Source organism: Uloborus diversus, chromosome 7 (genome assembly GCF_026930045.1).
Source record: "Uloborus diversus isolate 005 chromosome 7, Udiv.v.3.1, whole genome shotgun sequence".
Taxonomy (NCBI): Eukaryota; Metazoa; Arthropoda; class Arachnida; order Araneae; family Uloboridae; genus Uloborus; species Uloborus diversus.
In genome coordinates, this window is record NC_072737.1 from 24515886 (window position 1) to 24541993 (window position 26108).

The 26108-nt window shown below is 33.2% G+C and overlaps 1 long non-coding RNA gene across 1 annotated transcript in view; it reads left to right on the forward strand.

The window, feature by feature from the left end:
- The first annotated feature begins 1874 nt into the window (after window positions 1-1874).
- The window catches only part of LOC129226263 (uncharacterized), a 76621-nt gene continuing 52387 nt past the window's right edge, over window positions 1875-26108 (forward strand). Inside the window, exons 1-2 of the long non-coding RNA XR_008580777.1 lie at window positions 1875-1938; window positions 6886-7023. This is a non-coding gene — a long non-coding RNA (uncharacterized LOC129226263). The remainder of the gene's footprint in view (window positions 1939-6885; window positions 7024-26108) is intronic.

Consider the following 26108-nt stretch of genomic DNA (forward strand, 5'->3'; position numbering starts at 1 on the left):
TGGAGGATAAAGTAATGACTTTCAGATGCTTTTGAATTCAATAGACAAGCATTTTTTGCATGAACTCTGATGACTATCAGTCCAAATATTAGAGGGCCATTTTATTCCGATGCAGGATTAGCTGGGATTCCCATCCAGTGTACTTCAGAAAGACAAAGCACCTGCTCATGTGCCTAACACATCAAATATATAATACCAATATGATGAACTGCCTATCGCTTAGTCCAGATAAAAATCCAATGGAAAATGTGTGGGAACATTTAGCAAGAAAATTATATGAAAATGGAAACCAATAATTTTCGGCCCAGGACCTTAAAGGAGCGATAGACCAAGCATGAAATCAAAATAAACTCCCCCCCCCCCCACAGGTAATGCAAAATACTTTCGATGGTAAACCACGTGTTTTAAGTAATTAAGGGTAACAGAATCACAAGTTCATATTAACATTTAACTGTGTTTCTCAATCTTAAATATTGTGAAATCAAAGAGCAAAATGAGCTCCTACGGGAAAACAAGGGAGGCAACCGCCCTCTCACTTCCAAGAGTCAAGGATCCTGCCCCCCCCCCCCTAACTTTTCAGGGTGAAAAATTAGCAATTGATTGAGAAGTGTTTCTTTATCGAGTGAATTGATTTTTTTTTCAGAGAAATAAAGACAAAAAAGTACAAATAAATGGACTTTTCTTATGCTAATTGATAGGAATGCAACTTTAAATTGGAAGTTTACTGTTTCAGTCCAGCCTGATTTCTAAGGCCACATTCCATACTTTTACAGATACTTTAATCGGCAAAGTCGGCTAACATCTAAACTATCGCTAATTTTACCAAAAAAAAAAAAACAGCTTCAGGATGCCCCCCTCCCTGACACTCTTCACTTCTGACCCCCCCCCCCCCTCCCACAATTTTTTGGCGAACCACTTGCCTCTGTGCTAAAAAGTGTCAAAATCATGGGATACCCTATTTTCTGTTTTTCTAAATAAATTCAACAAATGTTCATTTCAAAAGAAAAATTTTACCTTCTACTTTGGGCAAAACAGAACAATGTTTCAAAGAATATATCCAATATCGGGGGAGGAGGGGGAGCTAGGTTTTCTATAAAAGTAAATCGTCCCAAAAGAATAGCAAAGATTTTTATCAAGTAAAACAGACAACCTGGTTGGCGATATTGGGCTGCTACATTTGCAATTTACTTCCCTTTTAATAGTTTATCAGAAAACGAAAACAAATTCGACGGGGAATATTACCTTAAACTTAATTAATTGGTAAATTTGAAAAAAAAAACTGACTTTACTGACTAAATTCTGCAAAAATTGACTTATAGTGACCAATTTTTACTGACCCGTTTATGACCTGGACACATGCATCTTTTATACTGTCATATTTAATTAATACTTCGTTCATGAAGAAGTGTTATTGTTGAACTCGACAAAAGTCACACAATTTTAATTAAAAGATACGTAAATGATAAAAAAAAATACATACAAGTCGGAACACCAGGAATGGACATGATTTAATCTAAGGCAAAGTCTAAATAGCAACATCCAATTCGAGCTTTGAGCTTCGAATGAAATTTCGCGGCCAAAACAAACACGGGTGTCACTTCAGTTCCTTAACTGCATAAATCATCACCAAAACCTCACCAGACAAATATATTAAAATTACAGCCGGAAAAAAAACTCTAGACTGCTTAAATTGAGTTTATAATTACGCTTCAAGCTTATAATGCCCTTTTTTTTTGGTTAGGTTGGTTCCACCATTCATTGCATTTGCTGCGTGCACTAGTGTTTCATAGTTTAGCCTTGTGAATACATTTTATTTTATTTATATTGTTTCAGTTTAGCTTTGGCAACAGATTGATGTAAATAGAAAATAATTTGAAAACTTTTGGTTTCAGAATGTCCCCGCGCCAAGTTTACACATAGTAAAAATTCTAACAAGGAGTAAGTTCATGAAATATTTAACCAAATTTAAATGTTTTTTTAAAAGTCTTAAAACACTAATAATAAGAGAATGACACACAATTAATTAAAGAATGTTTTATAGGCATGAAGACAACAACGCTATATTATTGTAAGCTATGAGATGCGAATCTGTTTCTTAATTAGAAATGAATGGTGATTTTCAAAACTAAATAACACAAAAATATTAGAGGTTTTAAACAGTGCAGAGCAAAGAAAGCGTCCAGGCCCCGTTTTGAAGTAAGACAGTAATAAGACACAGAACGTGCGTAAATGTGCCCCAATGAACATGCGTAGACGTGCTCCGTCGGCAAGTTTGGATTTATTTTTTACATGCAATAAAATATAATATGTTTTCTGTCCATACAAATGCACCTCTCAAAGAAGGATAAAATTCTGCTAATTTTTGTATATTTATTTGCTCTTTACTGTATTATTTAGTCACAATAAGCTTCAAAACGTTCAACGCAAAATTGACTCAACCCGCACAACATAAACTGGTGGAATAGACGTTGAAAAGTCGTCGAATCTGGTCTAAACACTCGTCTATAACTGATCTAAAAACCGTCCGTAACTCGTCGAAATGTCCCCTCCGAATAGTCGAAAGTCGTCTTATAAACGTCGAAAAGACGACTACAATGGATAAAAAATGGTGGAATTAGATCACTATTAGACGATATCCGTAGCGCTAGATAATGTTACCAAGAACAGTTATAGATGATCTAAAAAACGTCTTCTAGGTGCGCTTATTGACGCAGCACACCTTTTTTCAATTCTGGACTCTTAATTGTAATGATTACACGACACATTACATTTTCCTTAACCTTTTAACATTCATACACTTTTGTCTAATCTGCCAGTTCAATTTTTTAGTACTTATTGCAATTACACTATTAAACTTAAAACCTTATTTTCAATTTTTCATGTGTGTAAGCTTATTTTTTTGTCCAACAGTCTTATTTCCATATATCATTTTGAAACAGAAATCATCAACAAGATGAATAAGCTTACCAAAATCAATAAGGCGCTATAAAACAGACGCCAAAATATCTGAAGTAAAAAGCGGCGGTGCTGCTCAACGTACGTTGAAGCATGTGCTTCAACGCTAATAACATAGCAACAAGTGTTGCCAATTATTTCAGTAAATTATAAATATCATCATTGTCATTAATATTTTTTAAAAATAAAGTTCAAGCCCTTTAACCGTTGTTACATGAACTAATGAACTATTTTTAATTCACTTTTTGCAGCATTTAGCACCACCGCAATCCGCTTTCACCCATCACTGTTTGTGCTGATTCTACTGGACACTTCTATTCGACGTTTAGTAGACGACCCTTGCGGATGATCTAATTTACGTCTGTAAAGGATGACTAATAGACGTCCAATTATAGACGTTTAATAGAACATCTAGAAATGACGTTTATTAGTCGTAGAATAGATATCACCTTTAGATGTACATGAGTTTCGACGAGATATAGTCGTTTTATAGACGAGTGTGCTGTGCGGAAACTTGGTAGAAAAAGTTTTTCCATCTGCATGCTGAACCGAAGCTCGATGGATGCTCAAAAACTTGTGAGACTATTTGCTAGGGAGTAGCATCGATTTGGTATGACTGTCGGATCTCCAGTTATGACTCGTTTGGGAAAAAGGGCACTGCGTATAGGTGTAAACGTCCCCCAGTCTACCCTGCAATAAATGATAATTTTTCATCAGAAGAAAAAAATGTATATTTAAAACTCCTTTAGTTTTAGAGTAGTTTTCCTAGTCTAGGGCTGTAGTGTCATTTCATGATCAAAAACTACACTACCCCTTATCTCCCCTTGGAAAATGGTGATCATTTTTTCTAAAATTTATCAAGCTACTATATTCTGATTGTTTATTTTAAATTTAGAATGAATTATATTAGAAACATAAATTGAAAACAAAAATTGCACTAGTTCTTAAACAAAAGCACTTAAGTTTTATTCATCAAACTAACATTATTCTTCAAATACTTAAAATACACCACCAGCTCAGTTATTCCATCCGAGGACTGCAGTTTCGTGCTTTTTAGCACTCATCAGTCCGGAATAGGAATCAGATGAGCTGGCGGAGAAAATCCTCTTGACAAGAAGTTTTGTATACTCTTACTACAAAATACCATGCATTGACATCAATCTTTGAGCTGAACTGCACCATTGCTGTGGTCACTCATCTGGTGTGCTAATTCTACATTAGTTACCAGTTTGTTTGGCTCTCTTGGCTCCCTTAAGAGGATTTTCGCCGCCAGCTCATGTGATTCCTATTCCGGGCCGATGAGTGCTAAAAAGCACGAAACTGCAGTCCTCGGATGGAATAACTGAGCTGGTGGTGTATTTTAAGTATTTCTGCCTTAGCCCTGGCTTAGGGCGGTAACTTACTACAAAATATTATTCTTCAATTTATGATTTTTAAAGGAATGTATTAAAAATATTATGCTAAAATTATTTTTCTTATATCAGCTTCTAAATATTACATTTAATAGTCCTTTGAGTTATAAGTGGAACTGAAATTACTTTGGTAGTGTTGCAAGTTTCTTTTCATAACTTTACCAACTGTTACAGAAGGGAGTTTTTATATAATGGAGTTATTAGCGATTTACTCACATAAAATATTTTTTAAAATGAACATTTCAGAGAAAAATATATAAAATATTCATTAATTACCTGTAATTAATTCTTACATTTGTGCATTAATAATAGTATAGTAACTAGAAATTGGTTAGATTAGACCCCTTTAGCTTTAGCACACTTTTGGATAGTTTAAGACTCTTTTGGATGATAAACTTCCTGCTCTGTCCAAAACCCTGGTCCTGATTACATTATTTTGTTAAAATGTAGAGTATGCAACTAGGCACTTTCTTTGCCAGAACTATTTAATTTACTGTTTGATAAGAATATTATTTTGTTTTGAGTTGGTGTGTTGTTTGGACTAACCAAAAATAAAACAATGCTAATCAAACAGTAAAAAGTAAATTAAATAAGTTACGGCAAAAAAAAATATATCTTGTTGCGCACGCCCAGATCTATAAATACTACCCCCTCCCCCTGCAACAAAATCTGTAGAACCCCTCCACAGAGGCCAGCAGCGCATATTTGCAACGTTATAAGTCTCAGTATTATTCTTTTTTTTTCTTCAATTTCTTGGGCGGTTAGACCCCTTAAGGATGTGAGCCGCATAAAGACATGGAAGGCTTCTTAAGGACATGAGCTGCGTACCTGCACTGCAGGTACACAGATCCGGGCGTGATGTTGCAAACTCTACATTTGGACAAAATGCTGTGAAATGGCCTTTTAGCAAGTAAACATGCAATGCATGAACTGAACTGGTTTATTTACAACATCACTTTTGATTCAAATCCTAATTTTATATAATATTTGATTCATTCTTCTGCAATGTGGAATTTTGCAAACCTGAATTTTTAATTTTTGAATTTTTCAGGAATGATGCAGTTTGGCATTTTTTCGAAAGACAAAATATGTATCTTGGGAAAACTACGCTAGTTTATAAAACATGTACATTTATTTTGCAGATAATGATGCTTTAGTTTGTAAAAAAGACACAAAGTGTCATTACCATCCCATGTTAAAAAATCATGTAGATATTACAAAAAAAAAAATAGTGGTTTTAATTCTACAATTAAGTACTAGAAATAGCCTGTGACGAAAAATAAAAAAACAAATAGGGTAAATGCTCCAGTAGTCAGCCTTTTAAGAGATCAGTTGTTAAGTTTTGTTAACCTATAACTTTCAGCTATCAATACAACAACAAAAACAATGTAAAACTTTAGGCTGTACCTTTCATATATTCACTTACTTGTTTCTGGAATAATATTTTTATTTTAAAAACCAAGCTATTGTTACTATGAGAAAATGCTCCAGTAGTCGGCCATAGAAACCTAGTAGTCGGCCGTTTCATTTTCGTTACTCTTATGAAGTGAATAAATTTGAACAAAATTGAATGCTTATATTTTGTTGCCATTTTATTTTTTCCTAAATATGACAAATTATATTTACCTAACTATTATTTACTCATTTCAATAGCAAAACACTAGAACAGCCGGAAATAACTTCTGGAGGGGGGCGTTTTTATCAAAACTACCTTCTGGGGGATTTTTTTTTTTTTTTTTTGATCAAGAATACCTTTGGGGGGGGGGGATGATCAAAGATACCTTTGTGAGGGTTTTGTTTTTGATCAAAAATACCTTCTGAACGGGTTTTTTGATCAAAAATACCTTCAGGAGGGTTGTTTTTTTTAGTCAAAAATACCTTCTGAAAGGGTTTTTTTTGATCAAGAATACCTTCTAAAGGTTTTGTTTAGCAAAAATATCTTCTGGGTGGGTATTTTTTGATGAAAAATACCTTCTGGATGTTTTTTTAGAATCAAAAATACCTTCTGAAGGGAATAATTTGATTGAAAGAGTCCTTTCATTTGCATAAACTACTGTATTAGAATTTGCATTTATGTTAAAACCAATGCCTTTGAGGGGTGCTTTAACTTCCCATCCCCCATAATACTGTGACACTGCCAGGGGAAACAAGCATAAACTTGTTAAGTCAACCATTTGCTAATTTTTCAATGTGCAGCCAAGAATTCCTTCCAATTTTTTTAAAAATTGAACTTAGTGTAGATTAATTGAAATGTTACATGGTCGTGCATTTACGCAGGGGTTGCTATACACCTAGAAAAGAGGGAAAACATGGAATTGTCAATAACCTGGACCTGGCCATGATATAACTCCATAATTTTATTGATTTAAAATAGAAAAATCATACAAAAAGCATTCTAACTCAAAAGCAAATTAATGTAGCAATTTGCTTTTTTTTGTTTCTGTCTGTCTGTCTTTGCATTAATTATTATTAATTCATAATTATTTAATCCTCTTTAATGCCATTGTTTCACTTGCAGATATTTCAAATGGGAGATTTCGGGATGAATGAAAAAAATCATCATTTGCCTTCATGATGTATTCTCACTGTTTTGCTGCCAAGTTTCGGCATCTTCAGTTTTGTGGTTTGATGTAGCATTACTGCAAGCCAGAGAATGGTAACTCTTTCTCTCTCCTTAACTGTTTTTATATGCTGGGATTGTTTGTGATTCAGTCCTAGCTACGAACCCCTTACTCAGTAGCATTTTGTAATTAAGGTCTGTTTCATCTCAATTAAATGTTTGATCTCGCATTAAGCTCTCTCGACTTAGATTGCTTCATTTCTTCTTGGTCTGGTGTTAGGTTTTCACCACAAGTGTTCAGCTGACGTATTTCATATTGCCTTTTCCATTTGCCTTGTTAGCTTATGCTAGCTGTAACTTCTGAAGAGCATTCTTAAAAATTTTTAAGAACTGTAATTAGAAACTTACATAAACAATTATAAAAAAATTCAAACATCTTCAAATATTGTAAATCAACAGAAAAAAAAACTGCATTATTTAAGCAGTAATAGCGAGCTCCCTACTAGCATGGAGTGATATCTGAGTGGTCTCATTCTGCGCTAGATGTCACTCCAGATAGTTTTCTCATTCCGTGGGAGAGAGTTAGTTTTCCGCTAAACTCATAAACCTTGTTCAAACAGAGCCAGCAATAACAATTTAATTTTTACATTAACAATAAAATTAAAAAATATTTAGCAAAGTTTTGTATTCCAAAACAAATGAAAACATTTATTATGAAAAAAATCTTGTATTTTTTGGCGGGCCCCTAAGCTAGGGGTCCCCAAAGCCCTCGCTTCTCCGACTTACACTTAAATTATGCCCTGCTAAAAGCTATATCAGCAGAGTAAATTTCGAGGCTTTTTGGTTCATAAATTGATTTAATATTATGTAAATGCTGCTGGTATGGCAAATAATAAGAAATGGTAGACCATCATTACTTTACTGTGTCAAGATCAAAAGAGTTCTTTGAAGGAAAAATTAAGGATAACAACAACGTTTTATTGCACAAAACTTGCAGATTACTGCACACATGTGTTTCAATTTTGCAAAGAACACTTTTTTCCAGTGCAAACGAAGTGTATGGATGAAAAGACATCGGACAAAAGCCGAAAGTAACTTGAAGGGTTTTTCCTTGATCTGGCTGTATCTTAACTGACTGAATTCAAGTTAATTATTCTCGTATTTTTCATAGCAGCCTTTAAAACAATTGGCAGTGATCTATAGGACAGGGGCAAATACAAACTACCATACTCAATGTGGACAGAAAATTGTCGACTGTTTAGGGGAGTGGACTCCCCTTGTATCCGACACCCCCCCCCCCCCCCCTTCGGACACATCAGCCTGTGCTACATTTGCAGGTTTAATCCTCATTTCTGACGTTGTAGAAAAAAATCTTCACTTCTAAATGTTTTTTTTCTTTCCTTTCAAGTCATTTATATGTAAAAACAGCATCTTCATTTACATTTGAAGTAATAACTCAACAGTTTGAAACTATTGTAACTAAATAGACTACTTTAGAAGAGAAAAACAGCGCTCTAGAACAAAGAACGCAGTTGAGAGCAGTGAACAACACAAAGGAAGGGCAAGCTAGGGGCGGCAGAGCATGTTTGATGTGCACGCTGCATAAGCATTTGAAGGCCATTTCGCAATTGCCTAGGTCATTCAACTAACTGTACATTACGTATTTATTTCTCTAGAGTCTCATTGTAACCATTCGTAGTTTCAAATGAGAGACAATTATAAATTGTCATTCCATTTTCGCCAGTTCGGTGAAAAATCTGGCTGAATATTTAGAATTCAAAGTCAAATGGGCAGCTAAAGATATTATTCGATTTTTCGCTGACATTTTCCAGATATAGGCTTACATATATCTCAATTTCATTGTTTTTTACTCCTGATGTCCAGTGTTATAGGTAATTGACCGATTAATGCAAGAAAAAGCGTAGTGCGCTTCATATCAGTTGTTTTAAATAGCTTCCATTTGTTGTCCTTGCAAAAATGTAAATGAAAGGCACCCCATGGTTTTTTTTACATTAAAGTTAATGGTTTGATCAATTTGTCATACTTATACAAATAAATACAAATACAAAAGTGACGACCAGCAACAGGCTCTGGGCATAGCATAGCTGCCAAGTGCTCCGTTTTTCCCGGAGTTTCTCCGATTTTTATTGCGTACTCCGAAAATCCAATTTTTTGACTTTACTTGTACACTTTTCGATTTTTGAGGACAAAGAAGAAATTTCCCAATCCTCGAAGGCAGGAGTTGTGCGCAAACTCAACAAATGAGAAGACAATTTGATGCTTTGGAAGCTTAGTGTCAGGATAAACACTGAGGGGGAGCGTCGATTGGAGATCGTCGTTTCTTCATCGAGCATTTCAGCTACGTGTAAAACGTAGCCGCCGTGTTAGGTCATTCACAAGATGGAAGTTAGTAGACGATGCTTAAGCGCCTTCGTTTTCAAAGACAAAGTAGAATTGGGTGTTTCTTTTAACTGCAAACTAATGAAAATAAGCAAAATGTGCTGCAAAAAAAAAATTTTTTTTTTTGGTTATTTTAAATAATTTTATTGAGAAATATGAAAACAGTTATACCATTTAAAATTTCATTTTATCCTTATTGCTTTGGACACGAATGTGCTAAAAATTCGCTATTAAATTGTAGTTTCATGGGGATTTTTTATTTTTAAATTGTTTTCATGCAATACATTCAAAATTTTATATCTGAATTTTTGACTTAGTCGCCATATTTGGTCATTTGCGAGATTTTAGTACACAAGACTCTTAAGTGGCTAAGTTTTCAAAATCGGAATTGGATGTTTATTGCAATGCAAACTATTGAAAATAATACAAATTTTTTCTTTTTTGGAAAATTCTAAATTTTTTTTCTTGAAAAATGCAAAAATTTTTTTCTTCAGAATATTATTTTATCTTCATTGGTTTAGACTCTAATGTGCTAAAAACTCGCTATTTCGTCTAAATTTTAGTTCTTTTAAGGCTCATTAATTATTTATAATTACTTTTAATGCAACAAACTCAAAAACCTATTGTCATGAATTTTTCGCGTTGTTGCCATGTTTTGTCATTTGAAACATGGAAGTAGACAAGACTATTAATAGCCTAAGTTCCCGAAAACAGAATTAGTTGTTTGTCTCAATGCAAACTATTAAAAATAACAAAAGGCAAAAAGTTATGTTTTTTTTAAAAAATAATTTTCTTGGAAATTTTATCTATTTGATCCTTATTGCCTTGTAGGCTTTGCTATAAACTGAAACTATTTCATGTAAATTGAAGGTTCCTGCTGACTTCTCATTTTTTTTTTTTATTTTTTTAAATTATTTTTTTTAAATAAATCGGAAACCTATTTTAACTTAAATTTTCCATGTGCAAAAAAGGTATTGAATATCTCTCTTTAAATCCTATTCATCTATTATTTTTTTAGGGAAGTTGTAAAAACTGCCTCCCCCACTCCAGTTCGTATTTCAAAACTTGGCGACATTGGTGGCTACTAAGTTTTTGGAGTCTAGTGGCCACTGGCCACTTTCAAAATTTCAGAGTCTTGACCTTTACTATGAAGTTGCTTTACTTCCAAGTATAAGAAATAATTGTGTTTTTTAATCTTCAATATGTTCTTATGCAATGCATTTTCAATACATGTAGGATATGTATAAAAGCATATTTTTAAAAAAGATTGCAGTTTTATTAAATTAAACAGTAATCATGTTTTTTTTTTTAACTTTTCAATATGTATCTACGTAATGTTGCTTTTTTAATGTAAAATAATTTTGTTTTAAACTTGGTTGTAGTTTCGTGGAAAATCTAACGTGAAAATTCAGAAAAAGTGCTTAGAATTTATGGAAACTTATGGTACAGACGGAAGGTTTAGCGCAGGCCACGATTTCATGCTCCTATTTTAACCCTCAGTGCTCCTATTTTTTCCCTTAAGTGCTCCCATTTTTTGTATCTTGAGGTTGGCAGCTATGATATGTTTTTAAGAGTGATTTTAATCATTTCTTAAAATTCTTATGTTAACTGGTTTCTGGAAGTAAAGTATTTTTTTAAAAATTTCTGATATCTTTCTTTGTAGAAAAATTTAATATACTGTTTTATAGTTTTTTTTTTCCAAAAAAAAAAATGACTTGGTATGTTTTTTTTTTCCACCATTTTGTTAAAGAAGTAGCATCTTTTTAAAATATATCTTTAGTTCATCAACTTTGCACAACTTAAAACGTTTAAAATACCGCATTTTATACAAACATACACTGGATTTTAAGTAGAGCAAAGAAAGGAAACCATTATCATTGGTAATGTAAATCAGGGAAATTTGATGAACATAATCAGGGAAAAGTCAGGGAACTCTTTTTCACAGTTCCTGTCGCCACCCTCTCTTAATTTTCGGCGTAGTCGCCATGTTTGGTCATTCCCAAGATGTTGGTACGCAAGACTTGGTAAGTGCCTACGTTTTCGTAAACATAATTAGATGTTTATTGCAATGCAAACTGCTGAAAATTATGCCATTTTTTCAGATAATTCTTAATTATTGTCTCAAAAAATGTAGAATTTTATCTTCAGAATGTTATCTTATCTTCATTGCTTTAGAGGCTGATGTGCTAAAAACTGACCATTTCATCTAAGTTGTAGTTTATAAGGATTTTGAATTTTTCTCTACTTTTTTGTAACAAATTCAAAAATCTATTTAGAATCATGCATTCTTCGCGCTGACGCCATGTTTGGTCATTTGCAAGATGGAAATAGACAAGACTATTACTTCCCTAAGTTTCCAAAAACAGAATTTGATGTTTACCTCAATACAAACTATGGAAGATTACATATAATGTACAATAAATCATGCTTCTTTTTAAATGATTTTCATAAAAAATGTCAATTTTTACCTGCACAATTGTATTTGCTTTGGAAGCTTTGCTACAAACTGAAACATTTACCTAAAATGCAGTTTCCTGCCAACTTCTCACATTTGCTAATTTATTTATTGATTCATTTTCTCAAAAAAAAAAAAAAAAAAGAAAAATCAAAAGCCTATTTTAATTTAAATTTTCCACATTTAAATAAATATATATTGAATAATTGCTTTTCATAGTTCGCAGAATTCTATTTATTTTTATGGAAGTAGTGAAAACTGTCCCCCCCCCCCCCCTTTTTTTATTCTTTGAAATGCGGCGACAGTGGTGGCCACTAAGTTTTTCAGGTCTAGTAGCCACTGGCCAGTTGGAAAATTTCTGAGTCTTGAACGTGTATTTTATGAAAACTTAAAATAATTAAAACTGATAATAATGCTGCAGATTATTTTCAACTGCCCAAAAGTGTGTCGCACACTGGTTAGAAAGTTTCTGCTTCCGGGGTTCCCATTGATTAGAATAATATTTCTGCTGCACAAAGACTTTTTTTCTGAGGATCAAAAAGTTAAAAGTAAAAAATTTCCTGTATGCCTATTGAAAACGGACTGTCATTTCCATCAGCTTTCGGATCGCATTTCGACCGGCGGATCGGAATCGGTTGATGTCGACGGATCGGAATCGGTTGATGCCGGCGAATCGGAATTCGTCTATGTAATTTGTATTGCTTTGAACTGACGGACGCTTTATTAAATTTTTTACACCTTTCCAAAATGAAAATGGATTTTGAAATTTTTTTTATCTTCTCCGCATTTCCGGCCTGGGGTTCGTTATCGAGTTTAAGAATTTACGGGTTGGGGGGGGGGGGGGGACTTTTGGATTGCGCGGGATTTACCGATTTTCTGTGTGTTTCGCGCAATATCGAGCTCTATTTCAAACCCTGATATTCAATAATTTTTTTTAAAGATTTATAAATATGTTATAATGTTTAGATAAGATGTGGTTTTGTTTTATGCTTTGCTTAAAATAAGGTTTCCATGATCATTGTACGTCTTTTTTGTGAAATACAGTAGAATACCTTTATAACGCTGACCTATATAACGCAATTCTCTATAAACCGCACAACTTTCAGAAGTAAGCAATAGGTTTTTAAGTTGAAAAAATCCCTCTGTTTTGCCCAGCTAACATAAAAATGGTTAGGAAAATTAAATTTTGAAACAGTTTTTCATCTTTCCAGCCTAATTCAAAGCGTTTAATTGAAAATCAATATTCACAGTAAAGAGAAAATATCAGATGACTCTTGAAAATGCAGCTGTTATGCAAACTATGAAGCTGGCAGAAGTGAAGAATAAATTCACTTTCTTTTAATTGTAAAGCATATTTATTTGCGAATGATTAGTTTTATAATTACTGTTTTAAAACTCATTGCAGATAGAACTCATTCTGAAGTGCTAATAAATGTATATTCTGAATATTAGTTTCAAAATTTGTGAAATGACCTATATAACGCCAAAACCTGTATAACGCAAAAGCTCTGGTCCCAAGGTGTGCGTTATAACGGTCTTCTACTGTAATATGTTGAACTATTACTTTTCTTAACTATATTAGTCATGGTATATGAAAAAAAAACTGCAAGTTTTTATTTTGTTCTGAACTAATTTTGGAGAAAAAAGGAATATTGCAAGAGTCTAAAAATCTGTTACACACACAAAAAGAGGGATCTATACATAGTTTTTTCAGTTGAAGTGAAGATTGTATGATGCAGTAGGGGAAGGTGGAGCACCTTGGGACATGGCCCACCATGGGACACCATAAATTTTAGCTTTAACACTAGAACCGCGGAAATTTCCGTATACCTAAAACCGCGGGCAGGGGTCAATTTGACCCACAGCTTAAAATGAGTTCGTTGATGTTTAAAAAGAGTCAAAAAAATATTTTTTGATGAACAAGAGTAATACTACTAAGATTATACAATATAATAGTAACAACTCTTGCATGTATTCGAGAGCTTCCTTGACCGAAAGCAAACGACGTTTTCTTGACATTTTTTTGCCTAGACAAAGAATGGTTTGCAACTAGCAGTATAAACGCAGCTCTGTCAGATAACAAAAGGAAGAGAAAAAGCTAGTTTCACTCATCAGTAACCTGTCTTGTTCTATGACCTTGACCCATTTAACCTTCAGTGTCTACTGTAGATCCTTTTCATACCAATTGGGAGCAGTTTTGACTGTTACCGATTCCGAAAATCGTTTTGTTTTGCATCTACTAAGCGAAGGGTCATTCTGACCCTTACCGCGGTTTCATGCATAAGAACTAATGTCTCGTAAATAAAAAAATTCTGAATGGCTAATTCTTTTACAGGTTAATATTTATACAATTTAAGAAAGAGTCAAAAAGTTTCAAGTCATTCCGCTCGTAAAATCTCTGAAAAAATGGAAATGAAATTTGATTTGGGTCAAATTGACCCGTACCACGGTTCTAGAGTTAATTTTGTAAACAAAAATTAGTTCTCTTAGGACATCATAAATGACAGCAGGATTTATGCTTTAGCGTACTTTGGAATTTCTCACATGAAAAGGAAAAGGCTGATCTAATTTTCTTCGTTTTGAAAGGATAGGTGTTAACATTAATAGGTGATTTCATTATTAAATATTTTTTTTAAACTAAGAAATGGAATAATTTCAATCATAGCAAGTGGGAATTAAAACTTGACCTTTCAAAATAATTTTAAGGTTAAAAAATGTATTATGCTGCTAAGTATAACTTTTAAAAAGTTGATATTGTTACCGATCCGGTGCGATTTCCAACTTTCTTGAAAGGCCGACACAGTTCTTGAGAAAAAACACTGGAGCTTTATTTACACTATGTACAGGAAAGATCCTTAACAACTGTTAAATTAATCATCAGCAATTAAGCAAATATCAATCGACACCGTAAACTCAACGGTTACACACGTCTTTACATCCAAATACGAAAAACAACACAGCAAAATGCCTCGCAATAAACAGAGCTAATACGCTCTCAGTACAACTTTTCAATCGAGACTGACTTTTCATGCCGCAGAGGCTATTTATAAATCCTTGAAAAGATTCCACAATGTTCCATTGAGAAGTTTCGATAACATTCTACAAATATCTCCTACTTCTTTTTATTCATTCACAAATTTTATGAATGAAAAAATAGGGGGACCGTATATTTCAGTCGAATGTCATGGGGTTGTATGTTCATTACAAGAAACTATTTACAGGTTACGTTACTACAATAATTTTAGATGAAAGACTATGGAATAAACGCCCAAATTTAGCTAGATTACGTCAAATTAAACACAAAAATAATTACTATTTACAGAATTTGTAACAATATATAATAACAATCTTAAATGTGGCAGATTGGGACACTGTCCCAAGCTGCTCCACAAATGTACAGTGTAGAAAAAGCTCATTTCAAAAGTATTACAATAATAAAATAACAGAAATTGTGAGATCTAGAAAAGAAAATAGGAAGTTCCCTGCTGTTGATGCGTCTGTTGTTGAAACTGCAGCAGAGAATGTTATTAGTAACGAGATTTCAATTATTTAAGATGACACTTATTAGGATTATTGCTTGTGTCCCAAGGTGCCCCACCTAGTGGGGTAGGTTGAGACGGTGTAACGACTTTTTAATTTTTTTTAATGAAAATTTAATTTGATGAAAGAATGGAGTAAAATTAATTTTTGTTGAAGCAACAATGTCTAAATTGCATGTTTAGCTAAGTTTGGTGAAAATTGGTATGAAAGTAAAATTTCTAAAAATCTTTACCTAAAAAGTGTCCCAAGGTACCCACCTTCCCATAGTTAGATTTAGAGCAACACATTCTAAAAATGCGAAATTAATTTATAAAAAAAAATCAACTGATTTAAATCAACGTTCCCTGATTTAAAGCAGGTCCTTAGGTATGCCAAGGGGCAAATCCATAACAGTCACAATGTTTTAGAGGAATATGTTTTTCTCAAGGCATTTTACAAATTAGCTTTATGAAGGATAAAAATTTTATTTGTTTTGAAAACTGAAAGCAGTTTGCTTTTTTTTCCATTAGAATAAAATAGTTTTCTATTTTTAGATTGAAGTTCAATCAAGGGAATGCATGTGAGCCTAAAGTTAAGTAGTGCAGTTTTGTGAATCCAAACTTAAAGCTTAAAATGCAAATGAACGTCCAAGACAAATCAGTCTTGCGAATATTGGGAAAAGACATTTAATTACATTTCACATCTGAAAGTACATTTGAGGAATCATACTAAAGAGAAACCACATTCTTATGAAATTTGTAAAATGTCATTTTCTGAGCTTGGAAGTCTAAGGAAGCATTTGAGGACACATACTAAAGAAAAGCGATATTCTTGTGAATTATGTAAAATGTCATTTTCTCAGAGTGAAAATTTGAAAGTCCATTTGAGGACACACACAAAAGAAAAAACATATTCTTGTGAAATTTGTAAACAGTCCTTTTCTGAGAGTGGAAGTTTGAAACGCCATTTGAGGACACACACTCAAGAAAAACCCTATTCTTGTGAAATTCGTCAAAAGTCATTTTCTCAAAGTAGAACTTTGAAAGTCCATTTAAAGACACATACAAAAGAAAAACCATATTCTTGTGACATTTGTAAAAAGTCATTTTCTTATCGTGGAAGTTTAAGGGTGCATTTGAGGACTCATACTGAAGAAAAGCCATATTCTTGTGAAATTTGTAAAAAGTCATTTTCTCGCAGTGGATGTTTGGATACTTCACATTTGAAATACCATTTGAGGACACATGCTAAACAAAAAACATATTCTTATAATTACTGTACAAATAATTTAAATTCCAGTTAATATTTAAAAATACCTTGGAAACTCATTGACAAAAAAAAAAAAAATAGTTTAGGACATTTGTGAATGCTCACTAAAGAACCACATTTGTGTTTTTCTTTTCTTTTTAAATATTTTATGAGAGCGCATGTGGAAAAGACATTTCAGAATAAGCACCAACGCAATAGCAGAGTGTTGTGATTTTTGTCACATGACGTTTGTGAGTTTTTTTTACTGAAAACTGCTTTTGAGAATGCTTTCTTCAAAGAAGCCATTACTGTTGTGATAAAATGAGCATTGCTGTAAATTTAACTATGAAAGTCTGTCTGTGGATATATCATAAAGAAAGATCTTGTTCCAACTGATGATTGTTACACATCATTTACTTAGTACGCGTATAAAATGGCAAATGATATCGGAGGAGATCCCAAAGGCCTTGAAGACCCTTTGCCTGTTTTCTCGAATTAAGTTCCGGCAACGCGAAAGAGCCAATTTGGGATTTCCCGATCGGAGGTCCGGCAATTGTATAGTTTGTGTTTCCATTTCGTGAAGCCCAAACTCGGTTCGTCCTACGTACAATATGTGACTAACCATTTTCTTCGCCGAGATTACCCTTCCATCAACCACCAGTGGTTGCAACAGTTGACACTTCTACTTTAACGGGAGAAGAACAATATTTTGAACGACTTTTTGATAACAATTTGATTCACACCATCATTGAAGAGTCGAATAGATACGCGCGATAACGAATTGAAAATGAACATTTGAATTCAAAAATTGCATCAAAACTTGTTGCCTACAAAGAGGTAATGAGTTGAAATGAAAGAATTTCTTTCACACACTCCATGTTATAATCAGGACAGAGCAGTCTTGAAACACCATTCTTGGACAATTTTCTGACCTGGGACAGACTAATGTTGATGATAAAACAAATATTAAAAACGGATTTTTTTTTGACGTGCTATTCTCAAATCTATTTCACAGGCATGCAAATAAATAAATTTGCACAAAAGCTTTCGGCAGCACTGTTGGTTCATTATAGCATGATCTCCTTTCTGTGATGCCTGCATGGAGGAAAAGGAAGGTTTGCAATCGATGTAAAAAATACTAAAAATGACAAGTGGTGCAAAGTTGCTCTAACAATTAAGGAGTTTACTTTCAAAACAGATTATATCCACTTTTTAAAAAAAAACTTTTTTTTTTTTGAGCAATCACGATTGCTTATTGTTTTCACTTGACTGTTTTTGGCGTTCCTATGATTTTATTTTCCCCTTAGCACCCTCCGCAGCATCACCGTCTACCGGCTCATCAAGATGCTGCACCTCTTGCGAAAACCGTCTCCAGGTTTCGTCAATATCCTACACACATACACACACTCACGCCTACACACACATACACACACTCACGCCTACACATACATACACACACACACTCATGCCTGCACACAGAAACACAGGCCTACACACACACTTACACACATATACGCCTGCACACAGACAAAACACACGCACCAACACACACTCACATACACATATATACACCTACACACTCGTACATACACCTACACATACATACAACTACACACATACTCAAACATATACACACACCTACACACTCACATACACACAACTACCCACACACTCATGCCTGCACACAGACACAAACACACATGCCTGCACACATACACATACCCCCACACACAAACACACACGCCTACATACACACACATACACTCGTGATTGCGAAAAACATAAATTGAATCCAAGATGACAAAATTCAAATTAATTTATTGTTATTATTTTTTTATTTTCAGAATCTCTAATATGAGCCCTATCGACCCATGAATTTCTTTCTTCTCGAAGTGGTTCATATCCACTGTAAAAAAATGCGTAAACATTGGTTTTGCCACCTAAGTGGCGTATATCCATCCCCTTATTTCTCACCAGGTCTTTCACATCAAAGTGGAACTTATCCCTTATTTGCCGGTACCCACTCATTCGCTTCATTACAAAAGGGCACATATCCAAATTTGAATTTGCCACTTTTAGTTCCAAAATAGTTCACAAATAAAATAGAGGAGCGAGGTGCTGACTGAGCGTTTCCAATCAAGCGTGATGCCCGTCCGTATTAAGAAATCGCAGCACTTTGCGCCTTGTGCAAGTCTGTTATCAGTTAGGCAAGCGTGAAATGAAATTGTGATTACTAAATTAATATTAAATTAGTTCTATTACTATTGAATCGTGATTAAACTGTGATTAATTAATGATTAGGTTGTGATTAATCAATAATTAAAATTGTGATTAATTAGTGATTAAACTGTGATTAATTAATGATTACATTGTGATTAATTAATGATTATATTGTGATTAATTAAAAAATTGATTATTTAATGATTAAATTGTGATTAATTAAAAAATTGAGATTAATTGTTATAAAAATTTTGATCTATATTAATACCTACAACTTTGTTATTTGAATCGGCTTGGGTGCTTTCATTGTTTATATTTAATTAAATTGAAAGTCCATTTTTTCTTTTTTTTTTCTGAAATGGTCAGTGAAAAGAATTAAGTATGAGAATGAGGGAATAAAGTAGAGTAAAAAAAAAATTATATGTTAAACATTTTGAATATTTAATTTCAGTGTTAAAGTTTATTTCTGTAGAAAATGCGTGGTTTTTTTCTTTTTTTTTTTTTGCAAAAGGGATGATATTCACTGTATTAAACAAAAAGGGAATGTATCCAAAATAGAATTGGCAATTTAGTTCTATTAAAATTGAGGAAAAATTCCTGGACTTTAGCCAGTAATCACTTTTGTCCTACAAAAACATCGTTCGTGTTTATTGTTCGTGCATGTAAACTTTTTTTTCGTTTTGCCAAATAAAAATTTAAAACTAGATATAATCCATTTTGAAAGTAAACTCCTCAATTCTTGACCTTCTATTTTTCTCATTTGAAGAACTGGTATCATTATCTCTTTCTGAAAATTGTCAAGGTTCAGAAGTTTTTATTTCATGTAGTAGCAGAACCTATTATATTAAAAAAAATAGGAAAAAAAAAACGAAATTGTAAAAGTTTTTAAAAAATAAATACTTACATTTAATCATAAATTTATTGTTTTTTTTTTTTTAAATCTATGATTAAAAAAATAGTTTTGGTTTCATGCAAAACTTATCCTAAATATATTACATATTTTAATTGCGCTCCTTTAAGTTATAAATGGAACTTTTTATAAAATATTTTTGAAATGAACATTTTAAGAGGAAAATACTATCAAATACTCATTAATTAAAACTTATTAATATTTATATTTATGCATTACAAATATTGCAGTAAATACAATTTGATTAGATTAGAACCCTTTAGCTTACTTTTGGACAGTTTTAGACGGTAAAATCCACCTGTCCTGTTCAAAACCTCCACCCTGAACTTTTGTTTTTCATCAGTAGAAATTGTCCTTGGGGGCTGATCTATGTCAAACCATCTGATTCAGAGTTATCCTGAAGAAATATGTGCTATAGTTAGGGAAAACCTAACCGGGCAGCATTAAAAAGCTACACAAATTCTGATTTCGGCATTACGATGCGCCCAGGTTAAGTTTGCAGCAACTTAAGGGGTTTTTTTTTCTTTTTTTTTTTTTGAGCAATCACGATTGCTTATTGTTCTCACTTGACTGTGTTTGGCGTCTTTTGATTTTTCCCACTGCCACCCTCCGCACCATCAGCGTCGACCGGCTCCTCACGATGCTGCTCCTATAGCGAAAGCCGTCTCCAGGTTGCATCCATGTCCTACACACACGCGCATACATACACAATCACACACACACACATATACACATACACACACAATTACATACAGACACCTACACATGCACACGCATACATACACATACACACGCATACACATAAACACACATGCACACATATACACACATACACTCACATATACACACACGCATACATACAGACACCCACGCATACACACACACATAACTACCCGCACATTCATGCCTGAGCACAGACACAAACACATATGCCTACACACACATACACATACCCCCCCACACACAGTCATACACACAACTACCCACACACTTATGACGGCACACACATACACATAACCCCTACACACAAACACATACGCCTACATACAGACACTCGTGATTGCGAAAAACATAATTTGAATTCAAGATGTCAAAATTCAAATTAATTTTTAATTTTTATTTTTTGCCTGTTATAGAAATCAATAAACGTTTTGATACAGAGCCAAAAAATGACAATTATTTTGTTTGATTTATAAAAATTGTCCTACGCCATTGGCGTTAATATTCCTAAAGCTAAAGTTTAGTGAGTTCGGGTAAGTGTGTAGCCTAATTTTCAAAGATCAGTTTCTGATGGATGGTGCTCCGTTAAAAAATCTTGCACATTGACCGAATTTTTAAGGTTCATTTTCAGGTCCTTTCTTAAGATTTTTAAGCATAAACAGTAAAAAATGTCTACAACGATACTGTTGGGACCTAAAAAAAAATATTGTTATAGACAGATGATCGTTATAAACAGTTTTATTATATATGCTGACATTTTGCTTGGGAGTAGGGAAAATATATCGCTATAGACAGGTTTATTGTTATAGACTGCATATTGGGGATTAAACCACTAGCAGAAACTTTTAAGATCTCTTCTAAGCATGGTTGGCCGGATTGGATCCAATTGGATTGGACCCAATGGGTCTTTTTTTGAAAAAACCCATTTAAAAAAACCCCATTATTTAGCCCATTTTTGGATTTTTAAAATTTTCTGAAAAGTTTTTAGAAAAATTAATTTAAATGCTTTCACAATTTAAATTTCTTTTTTATTTATTCTTCACCTCAGACAATGGACATAAAAATTGAATTTTGAACTTTAATAGTATTTCTTAACTCTTAACGGCATTAGAAAAACATTTCAAAGATTTCAAATAAATATATTTCACTTTTTTCTTTAACTGGTCTCAATAAATAACTCAAATTATCTTGACTAAGTCCTGTCACGTCTGATTTTCTCAACATTTGTAGATTGTGCAGAGGAAACTACTCTAGCTAAAAGGCTTTCGTGTGAATCATTTTCTGCAAACCAACATGTCACAAATCTCGAATAAACAAGGTATATTTTTTAAAAATTAACAGGTTTTTCAAACGGTCGGATAGAAACCAGAATTGGATGGCCAGTAATTTCATTATCTTACGAAAAAGTTTAATATTTCTTACTCTGTACAAAGAAATAGAAAACAGGCAACAGAAAATTTGAAGAAATGTCTTGATTAAGCTGGAATTCAGAAGAAAGGAATTTTAAACTACTTGAGGTTGTACCGTAGTTTTGCATAACAAAATGAAATACAATAAAGTAAAATGGAAAAAAAAATGTTGCAATTAAAAACGAACAATACATTTTATCACTCGATAAGTAACTTTGCCTTAACTGTCGGTAATCATGGAAACTAAAAAATCTGAAACTTCACCATTCTTGTGTTTCTTGTCTTTTACTTTTCTGTTTGGTATTTATGCAAAAAAAACTCATTTATTTTGTGTTTCGTGTGAACTATTATTTTGTTAAATTACTTTTTTAATGTAAAAAAAAGAGTTTTTTTTGTATATGAAACAAAATTCTAACTCTTTGAAAGATTTTTCATTGTAATGTTAATTTCATTCATTGTAATTATTCAACCTCAATCATTTGATTGTTTGAAATTATTTAATTAATTACAAAGAAATTAGTTACAGATATAAACATTAAATACCCCTTAACAATTAACTAATAAAATCTTCATGATTTTCCTAAAATGAAAATGTTTTTCTTGCAAATAGTGATAGAAACCAAATAAACCTGGTTTAAACCAAAAAAAACCTGATTTAAACCAAAAAAAAAAACGTTTTTTCGGTCTTAGGTTTTGAGGGTGCAACACTAGGGTGGTGCAAAATTTCAAAGGTGAAAATGTTTTAAGTCTTTCCCTCCCTTTCCCTCCCATTTGGTTCCGATACAGTATTAAATAAACAGCAAAATTTAATAACATCTGAATAATATTACTGGTAAACAAGGTTTTGTTACATGAAACATTTATAGGATCCCTAAAGGTCATTTTTGACCCTGATTTCAAATATCTCCGTTTATTTTTTTTCCATCACCCACAGTTTTTGTGTGATCATAGGTTTTTTGCAAGAGGAGCAGCATCGTGAGAAGCCGGTCGACGGTGATGCTGCAGAGGGTGCTGGCGGGAAAATAAAAAGATAGCACATCAAAACAGTTAAATAAGAACAATAAGCAATCGTGATTGCTCAAAAAAAAAAAAACATATATCTATTTCAACCAAATGTGAGATCAATCTTCTTGTTTTCGCCTCCTTCGCTTTTGTCCAGAGTTCGATTTTTGAGTTTCAAAACATGTTTTAGACATGACATGTCTAAAACCTAACAAAAAAAAACTCAAATGCCTGTGATATCTCAAAAAGTGACATTTTCCTCAAGTGCAGTGACTAAATTGATCATTTTTAAAAGAGCATTTTGTTTCTTAACCGCATCAATAAAAATAATTAGATATTAAATTAATAAATTCGATTAAAAAATACACTGCTCAAAACAATAAGGGGAGCACATGGTTTTAACAAAATTACGCAAAGATGCATACTAATAAGTAACATACAATGAATAATCCATAATTTAAATCCTACCAGAAAACGGAAGAAGAAAACTTTATATGCAAATCATAGTTCATGACGTCAAAAACCAGAAAAAGGAGATAAGGGCAGAAATCGGGATGTTGTAGAAAAGTCTGTTTTATTGCCGTAACTGTGGAATTTGATTACGCAGTATTTTTTCTTAGACAAGGTTAATTGAGGTTGTCTCAACAATGTGATTTACCGGAATCCATGACATGGCGTGTCATCCCAGGAAAAAATGTCAGCATAAAACCTGCATTGAACTACAGGTTTTAGGAAGGTTAATGCAGGTTTTTCAAAGGGAAAACTTGGATACGGGTTTAATGCAGGAACAATGCAGGTAATAAACAGGTTTTGGGAGGGTAATTTAACTTTGCATAAAACAACACAGGGATTTGACAGGTAGATGCAGTCACTGGAGAATAATTTGAACTTAGAAAATTTCCTACTGACATCAGTACAGGTTTTTCGAAGGAAAATTAAAAGCAGGTTTTATGCAGGGAAAGTTCTAGTAATGTACAGCTTTTTACATGGGCGCCCATATGCAAAATTTGAAGAAGGGGGGGGGGGGCTCAGATATTTTCGTTGTGGTTTTGGAAGATATTTTCCACATGGGAACCGCGTTTTCAGTTGATTAGAGTAATTAAAATTTGACATTTTTAATAACTTATTCATTAACGGCTGGAGAAGAAATGTTTTTACATTTTTGTAAAGAAAAGAGTACTAAAAGCAAAAAGTTTTAATTTCTAAAGGAGAAGTGGGGGGGGGGCTTGAGCCCCCCATTCCCCCTCATATGGGCGCCCATGGTTTTTTAAATCTATGATGATTGCAATTCAACGTTCTAAAAAATAGTACAGGTATTTGAGGAGTGAATTCAACCATTTTCGAAAGACTTTATAGTTTTCTACTGACAAACAACAGGCCCGTCATAAGCCCCCCCCCCCCCGGCTTTCGAAAACGAACGTGAGAGTTATTTTTTTCTCGTTTCTTTCCTCCTAGTATAACTTACATTGTTCTCGTCAGCCTATAAAACTCGAAAAGAAGAGTTTTTCGGAAAATTTTCTTTAATATAATTATACTTTTAGATTGGGTTTCCATTTCAAATGAGCTATTTTTGAATTGTTATCATCTGATTTTTTTCCCTTTTAAATAAATATATTTATTCAAAACCGTAGTTTCAAAAAATTGCTCCCCCCCCCCCCCCCCCACCGCTTCTCTCCACGAAGAGCGTGCGGTACTCAGAACATTCAAGTGAAAAAAAAAAATCAGTTTTCTATCCTGCCGGTAAAACAATATATTTTTTGTAAAAAATGCTTTTTTTAAGCAAGGGATCCTCCCCCAAGAGCACAAGAACACTCCCTTGTAAAACTACTGAACTTCCGAAGAAGCGAGATCCCCCAGAGAAGCGAAAAAATGTCGAAAGAATCCCTTCTGAATATTTTAATGGCGCAATGATCCCCCCCCCCCGGATACACCCAGCTCAAAGAAAATCAATATTAAAAGAGACTTGAACGACTTTTTGCTGACAAACTTCTGTGGATTCTCACAGAATTTTTGAAAAGCGAAAAACATTCATCATTTGAGCACAAAAGACATAATATTATAAGTTTTTCATGCTTTTTAAAAATAGATACTTTGTTCATCATGCAATCAGATACTGCGCGTGCGCACAATGTAAAAGGCGGGAGGTTTCGACGATGCTTGTTCACGAAAAAGTGGCAACAGCCAAAAGCCACGCCATCGCCATGTTGATTATTTGTTTACGGAAGTGTATTTTCAGCTCTTTGCTCTTGTTAGTTAAATAAGTATTATGTGTATTAATCTTTCATCTTCCCCGCGAATATCAGTTTATTATTTAGTTCCGGAAGTCAGTAGCACTTCACTAAACTTATATTCAAAAACAGTTGACCATTAAAAATTTTCTTTAGTACTATATCTCTCAGCGATTCGTACAGTAGTACTATGCGATTTTGATCTTACTCAGCAGGCTGGGTCTCACAAGGATTCGTACAAAATGCATTGCCAGAATGTATTCGATGCATCTTCTTTTTATTTTATTTATTTTTTTTTTTTTTTTTTTGCGTTTATCTTTATAAAAAAATTTTTGAGATCATGATTAATCTTTCTGTAGCTAAATTATAAAAGCTCCCATTTTGTCATGACAAAATAGAAGCTTATTGTCGTATTAAATTGACAAAAGGAATTGTTTGAATTCCTTTTATTATTGATTATCATCCAAAAATCAGCTCAACATAAAGTTTAATAAAAGACCTGCTTAAAACTTTCAAGCCGAAGACTTTTTTGATAACTTTTTATTAAAATACGTGTGAAAAAGATTTAATCTATTTAAAATTTAGTTAAATTTATCTATTTTAATTAATGAATTGTTGATTGTATATTAATTATTAATTAATTTTGTTTTATTATGATTATTTCTTGTGTGTACAATATTGTTGATTGCCTATCAAATTTATCAATATACCTGTCTAATTATCAAAAGAGCTGAAAAACGACTTCTGTATACACACAATCGGTTAACGGTAAGAAAAAGTTGTATTCAGTTTTAGGTTTTTAGTGATTCTTCCCTTTCAATTTATATATGTCTCAAACAGAAAAAAAAAGTGAATTAAATTTTATTATTTAAAAAAAATCGAATAAAAGGGGATTAAAGGTTTAAGGGAGTGGCCGCTAGGGCTGGGCAATGTATTGTAAAAACCAGTGTACATCCTATATCGTTTAACCGGTTTAAAACTTTCCTGTAAACCTATGCATCAATATCTCACCGACTACGAATCCAAGCACCAATGTACAGACACAGGGCTTCAATTGTTACCATTTTAAT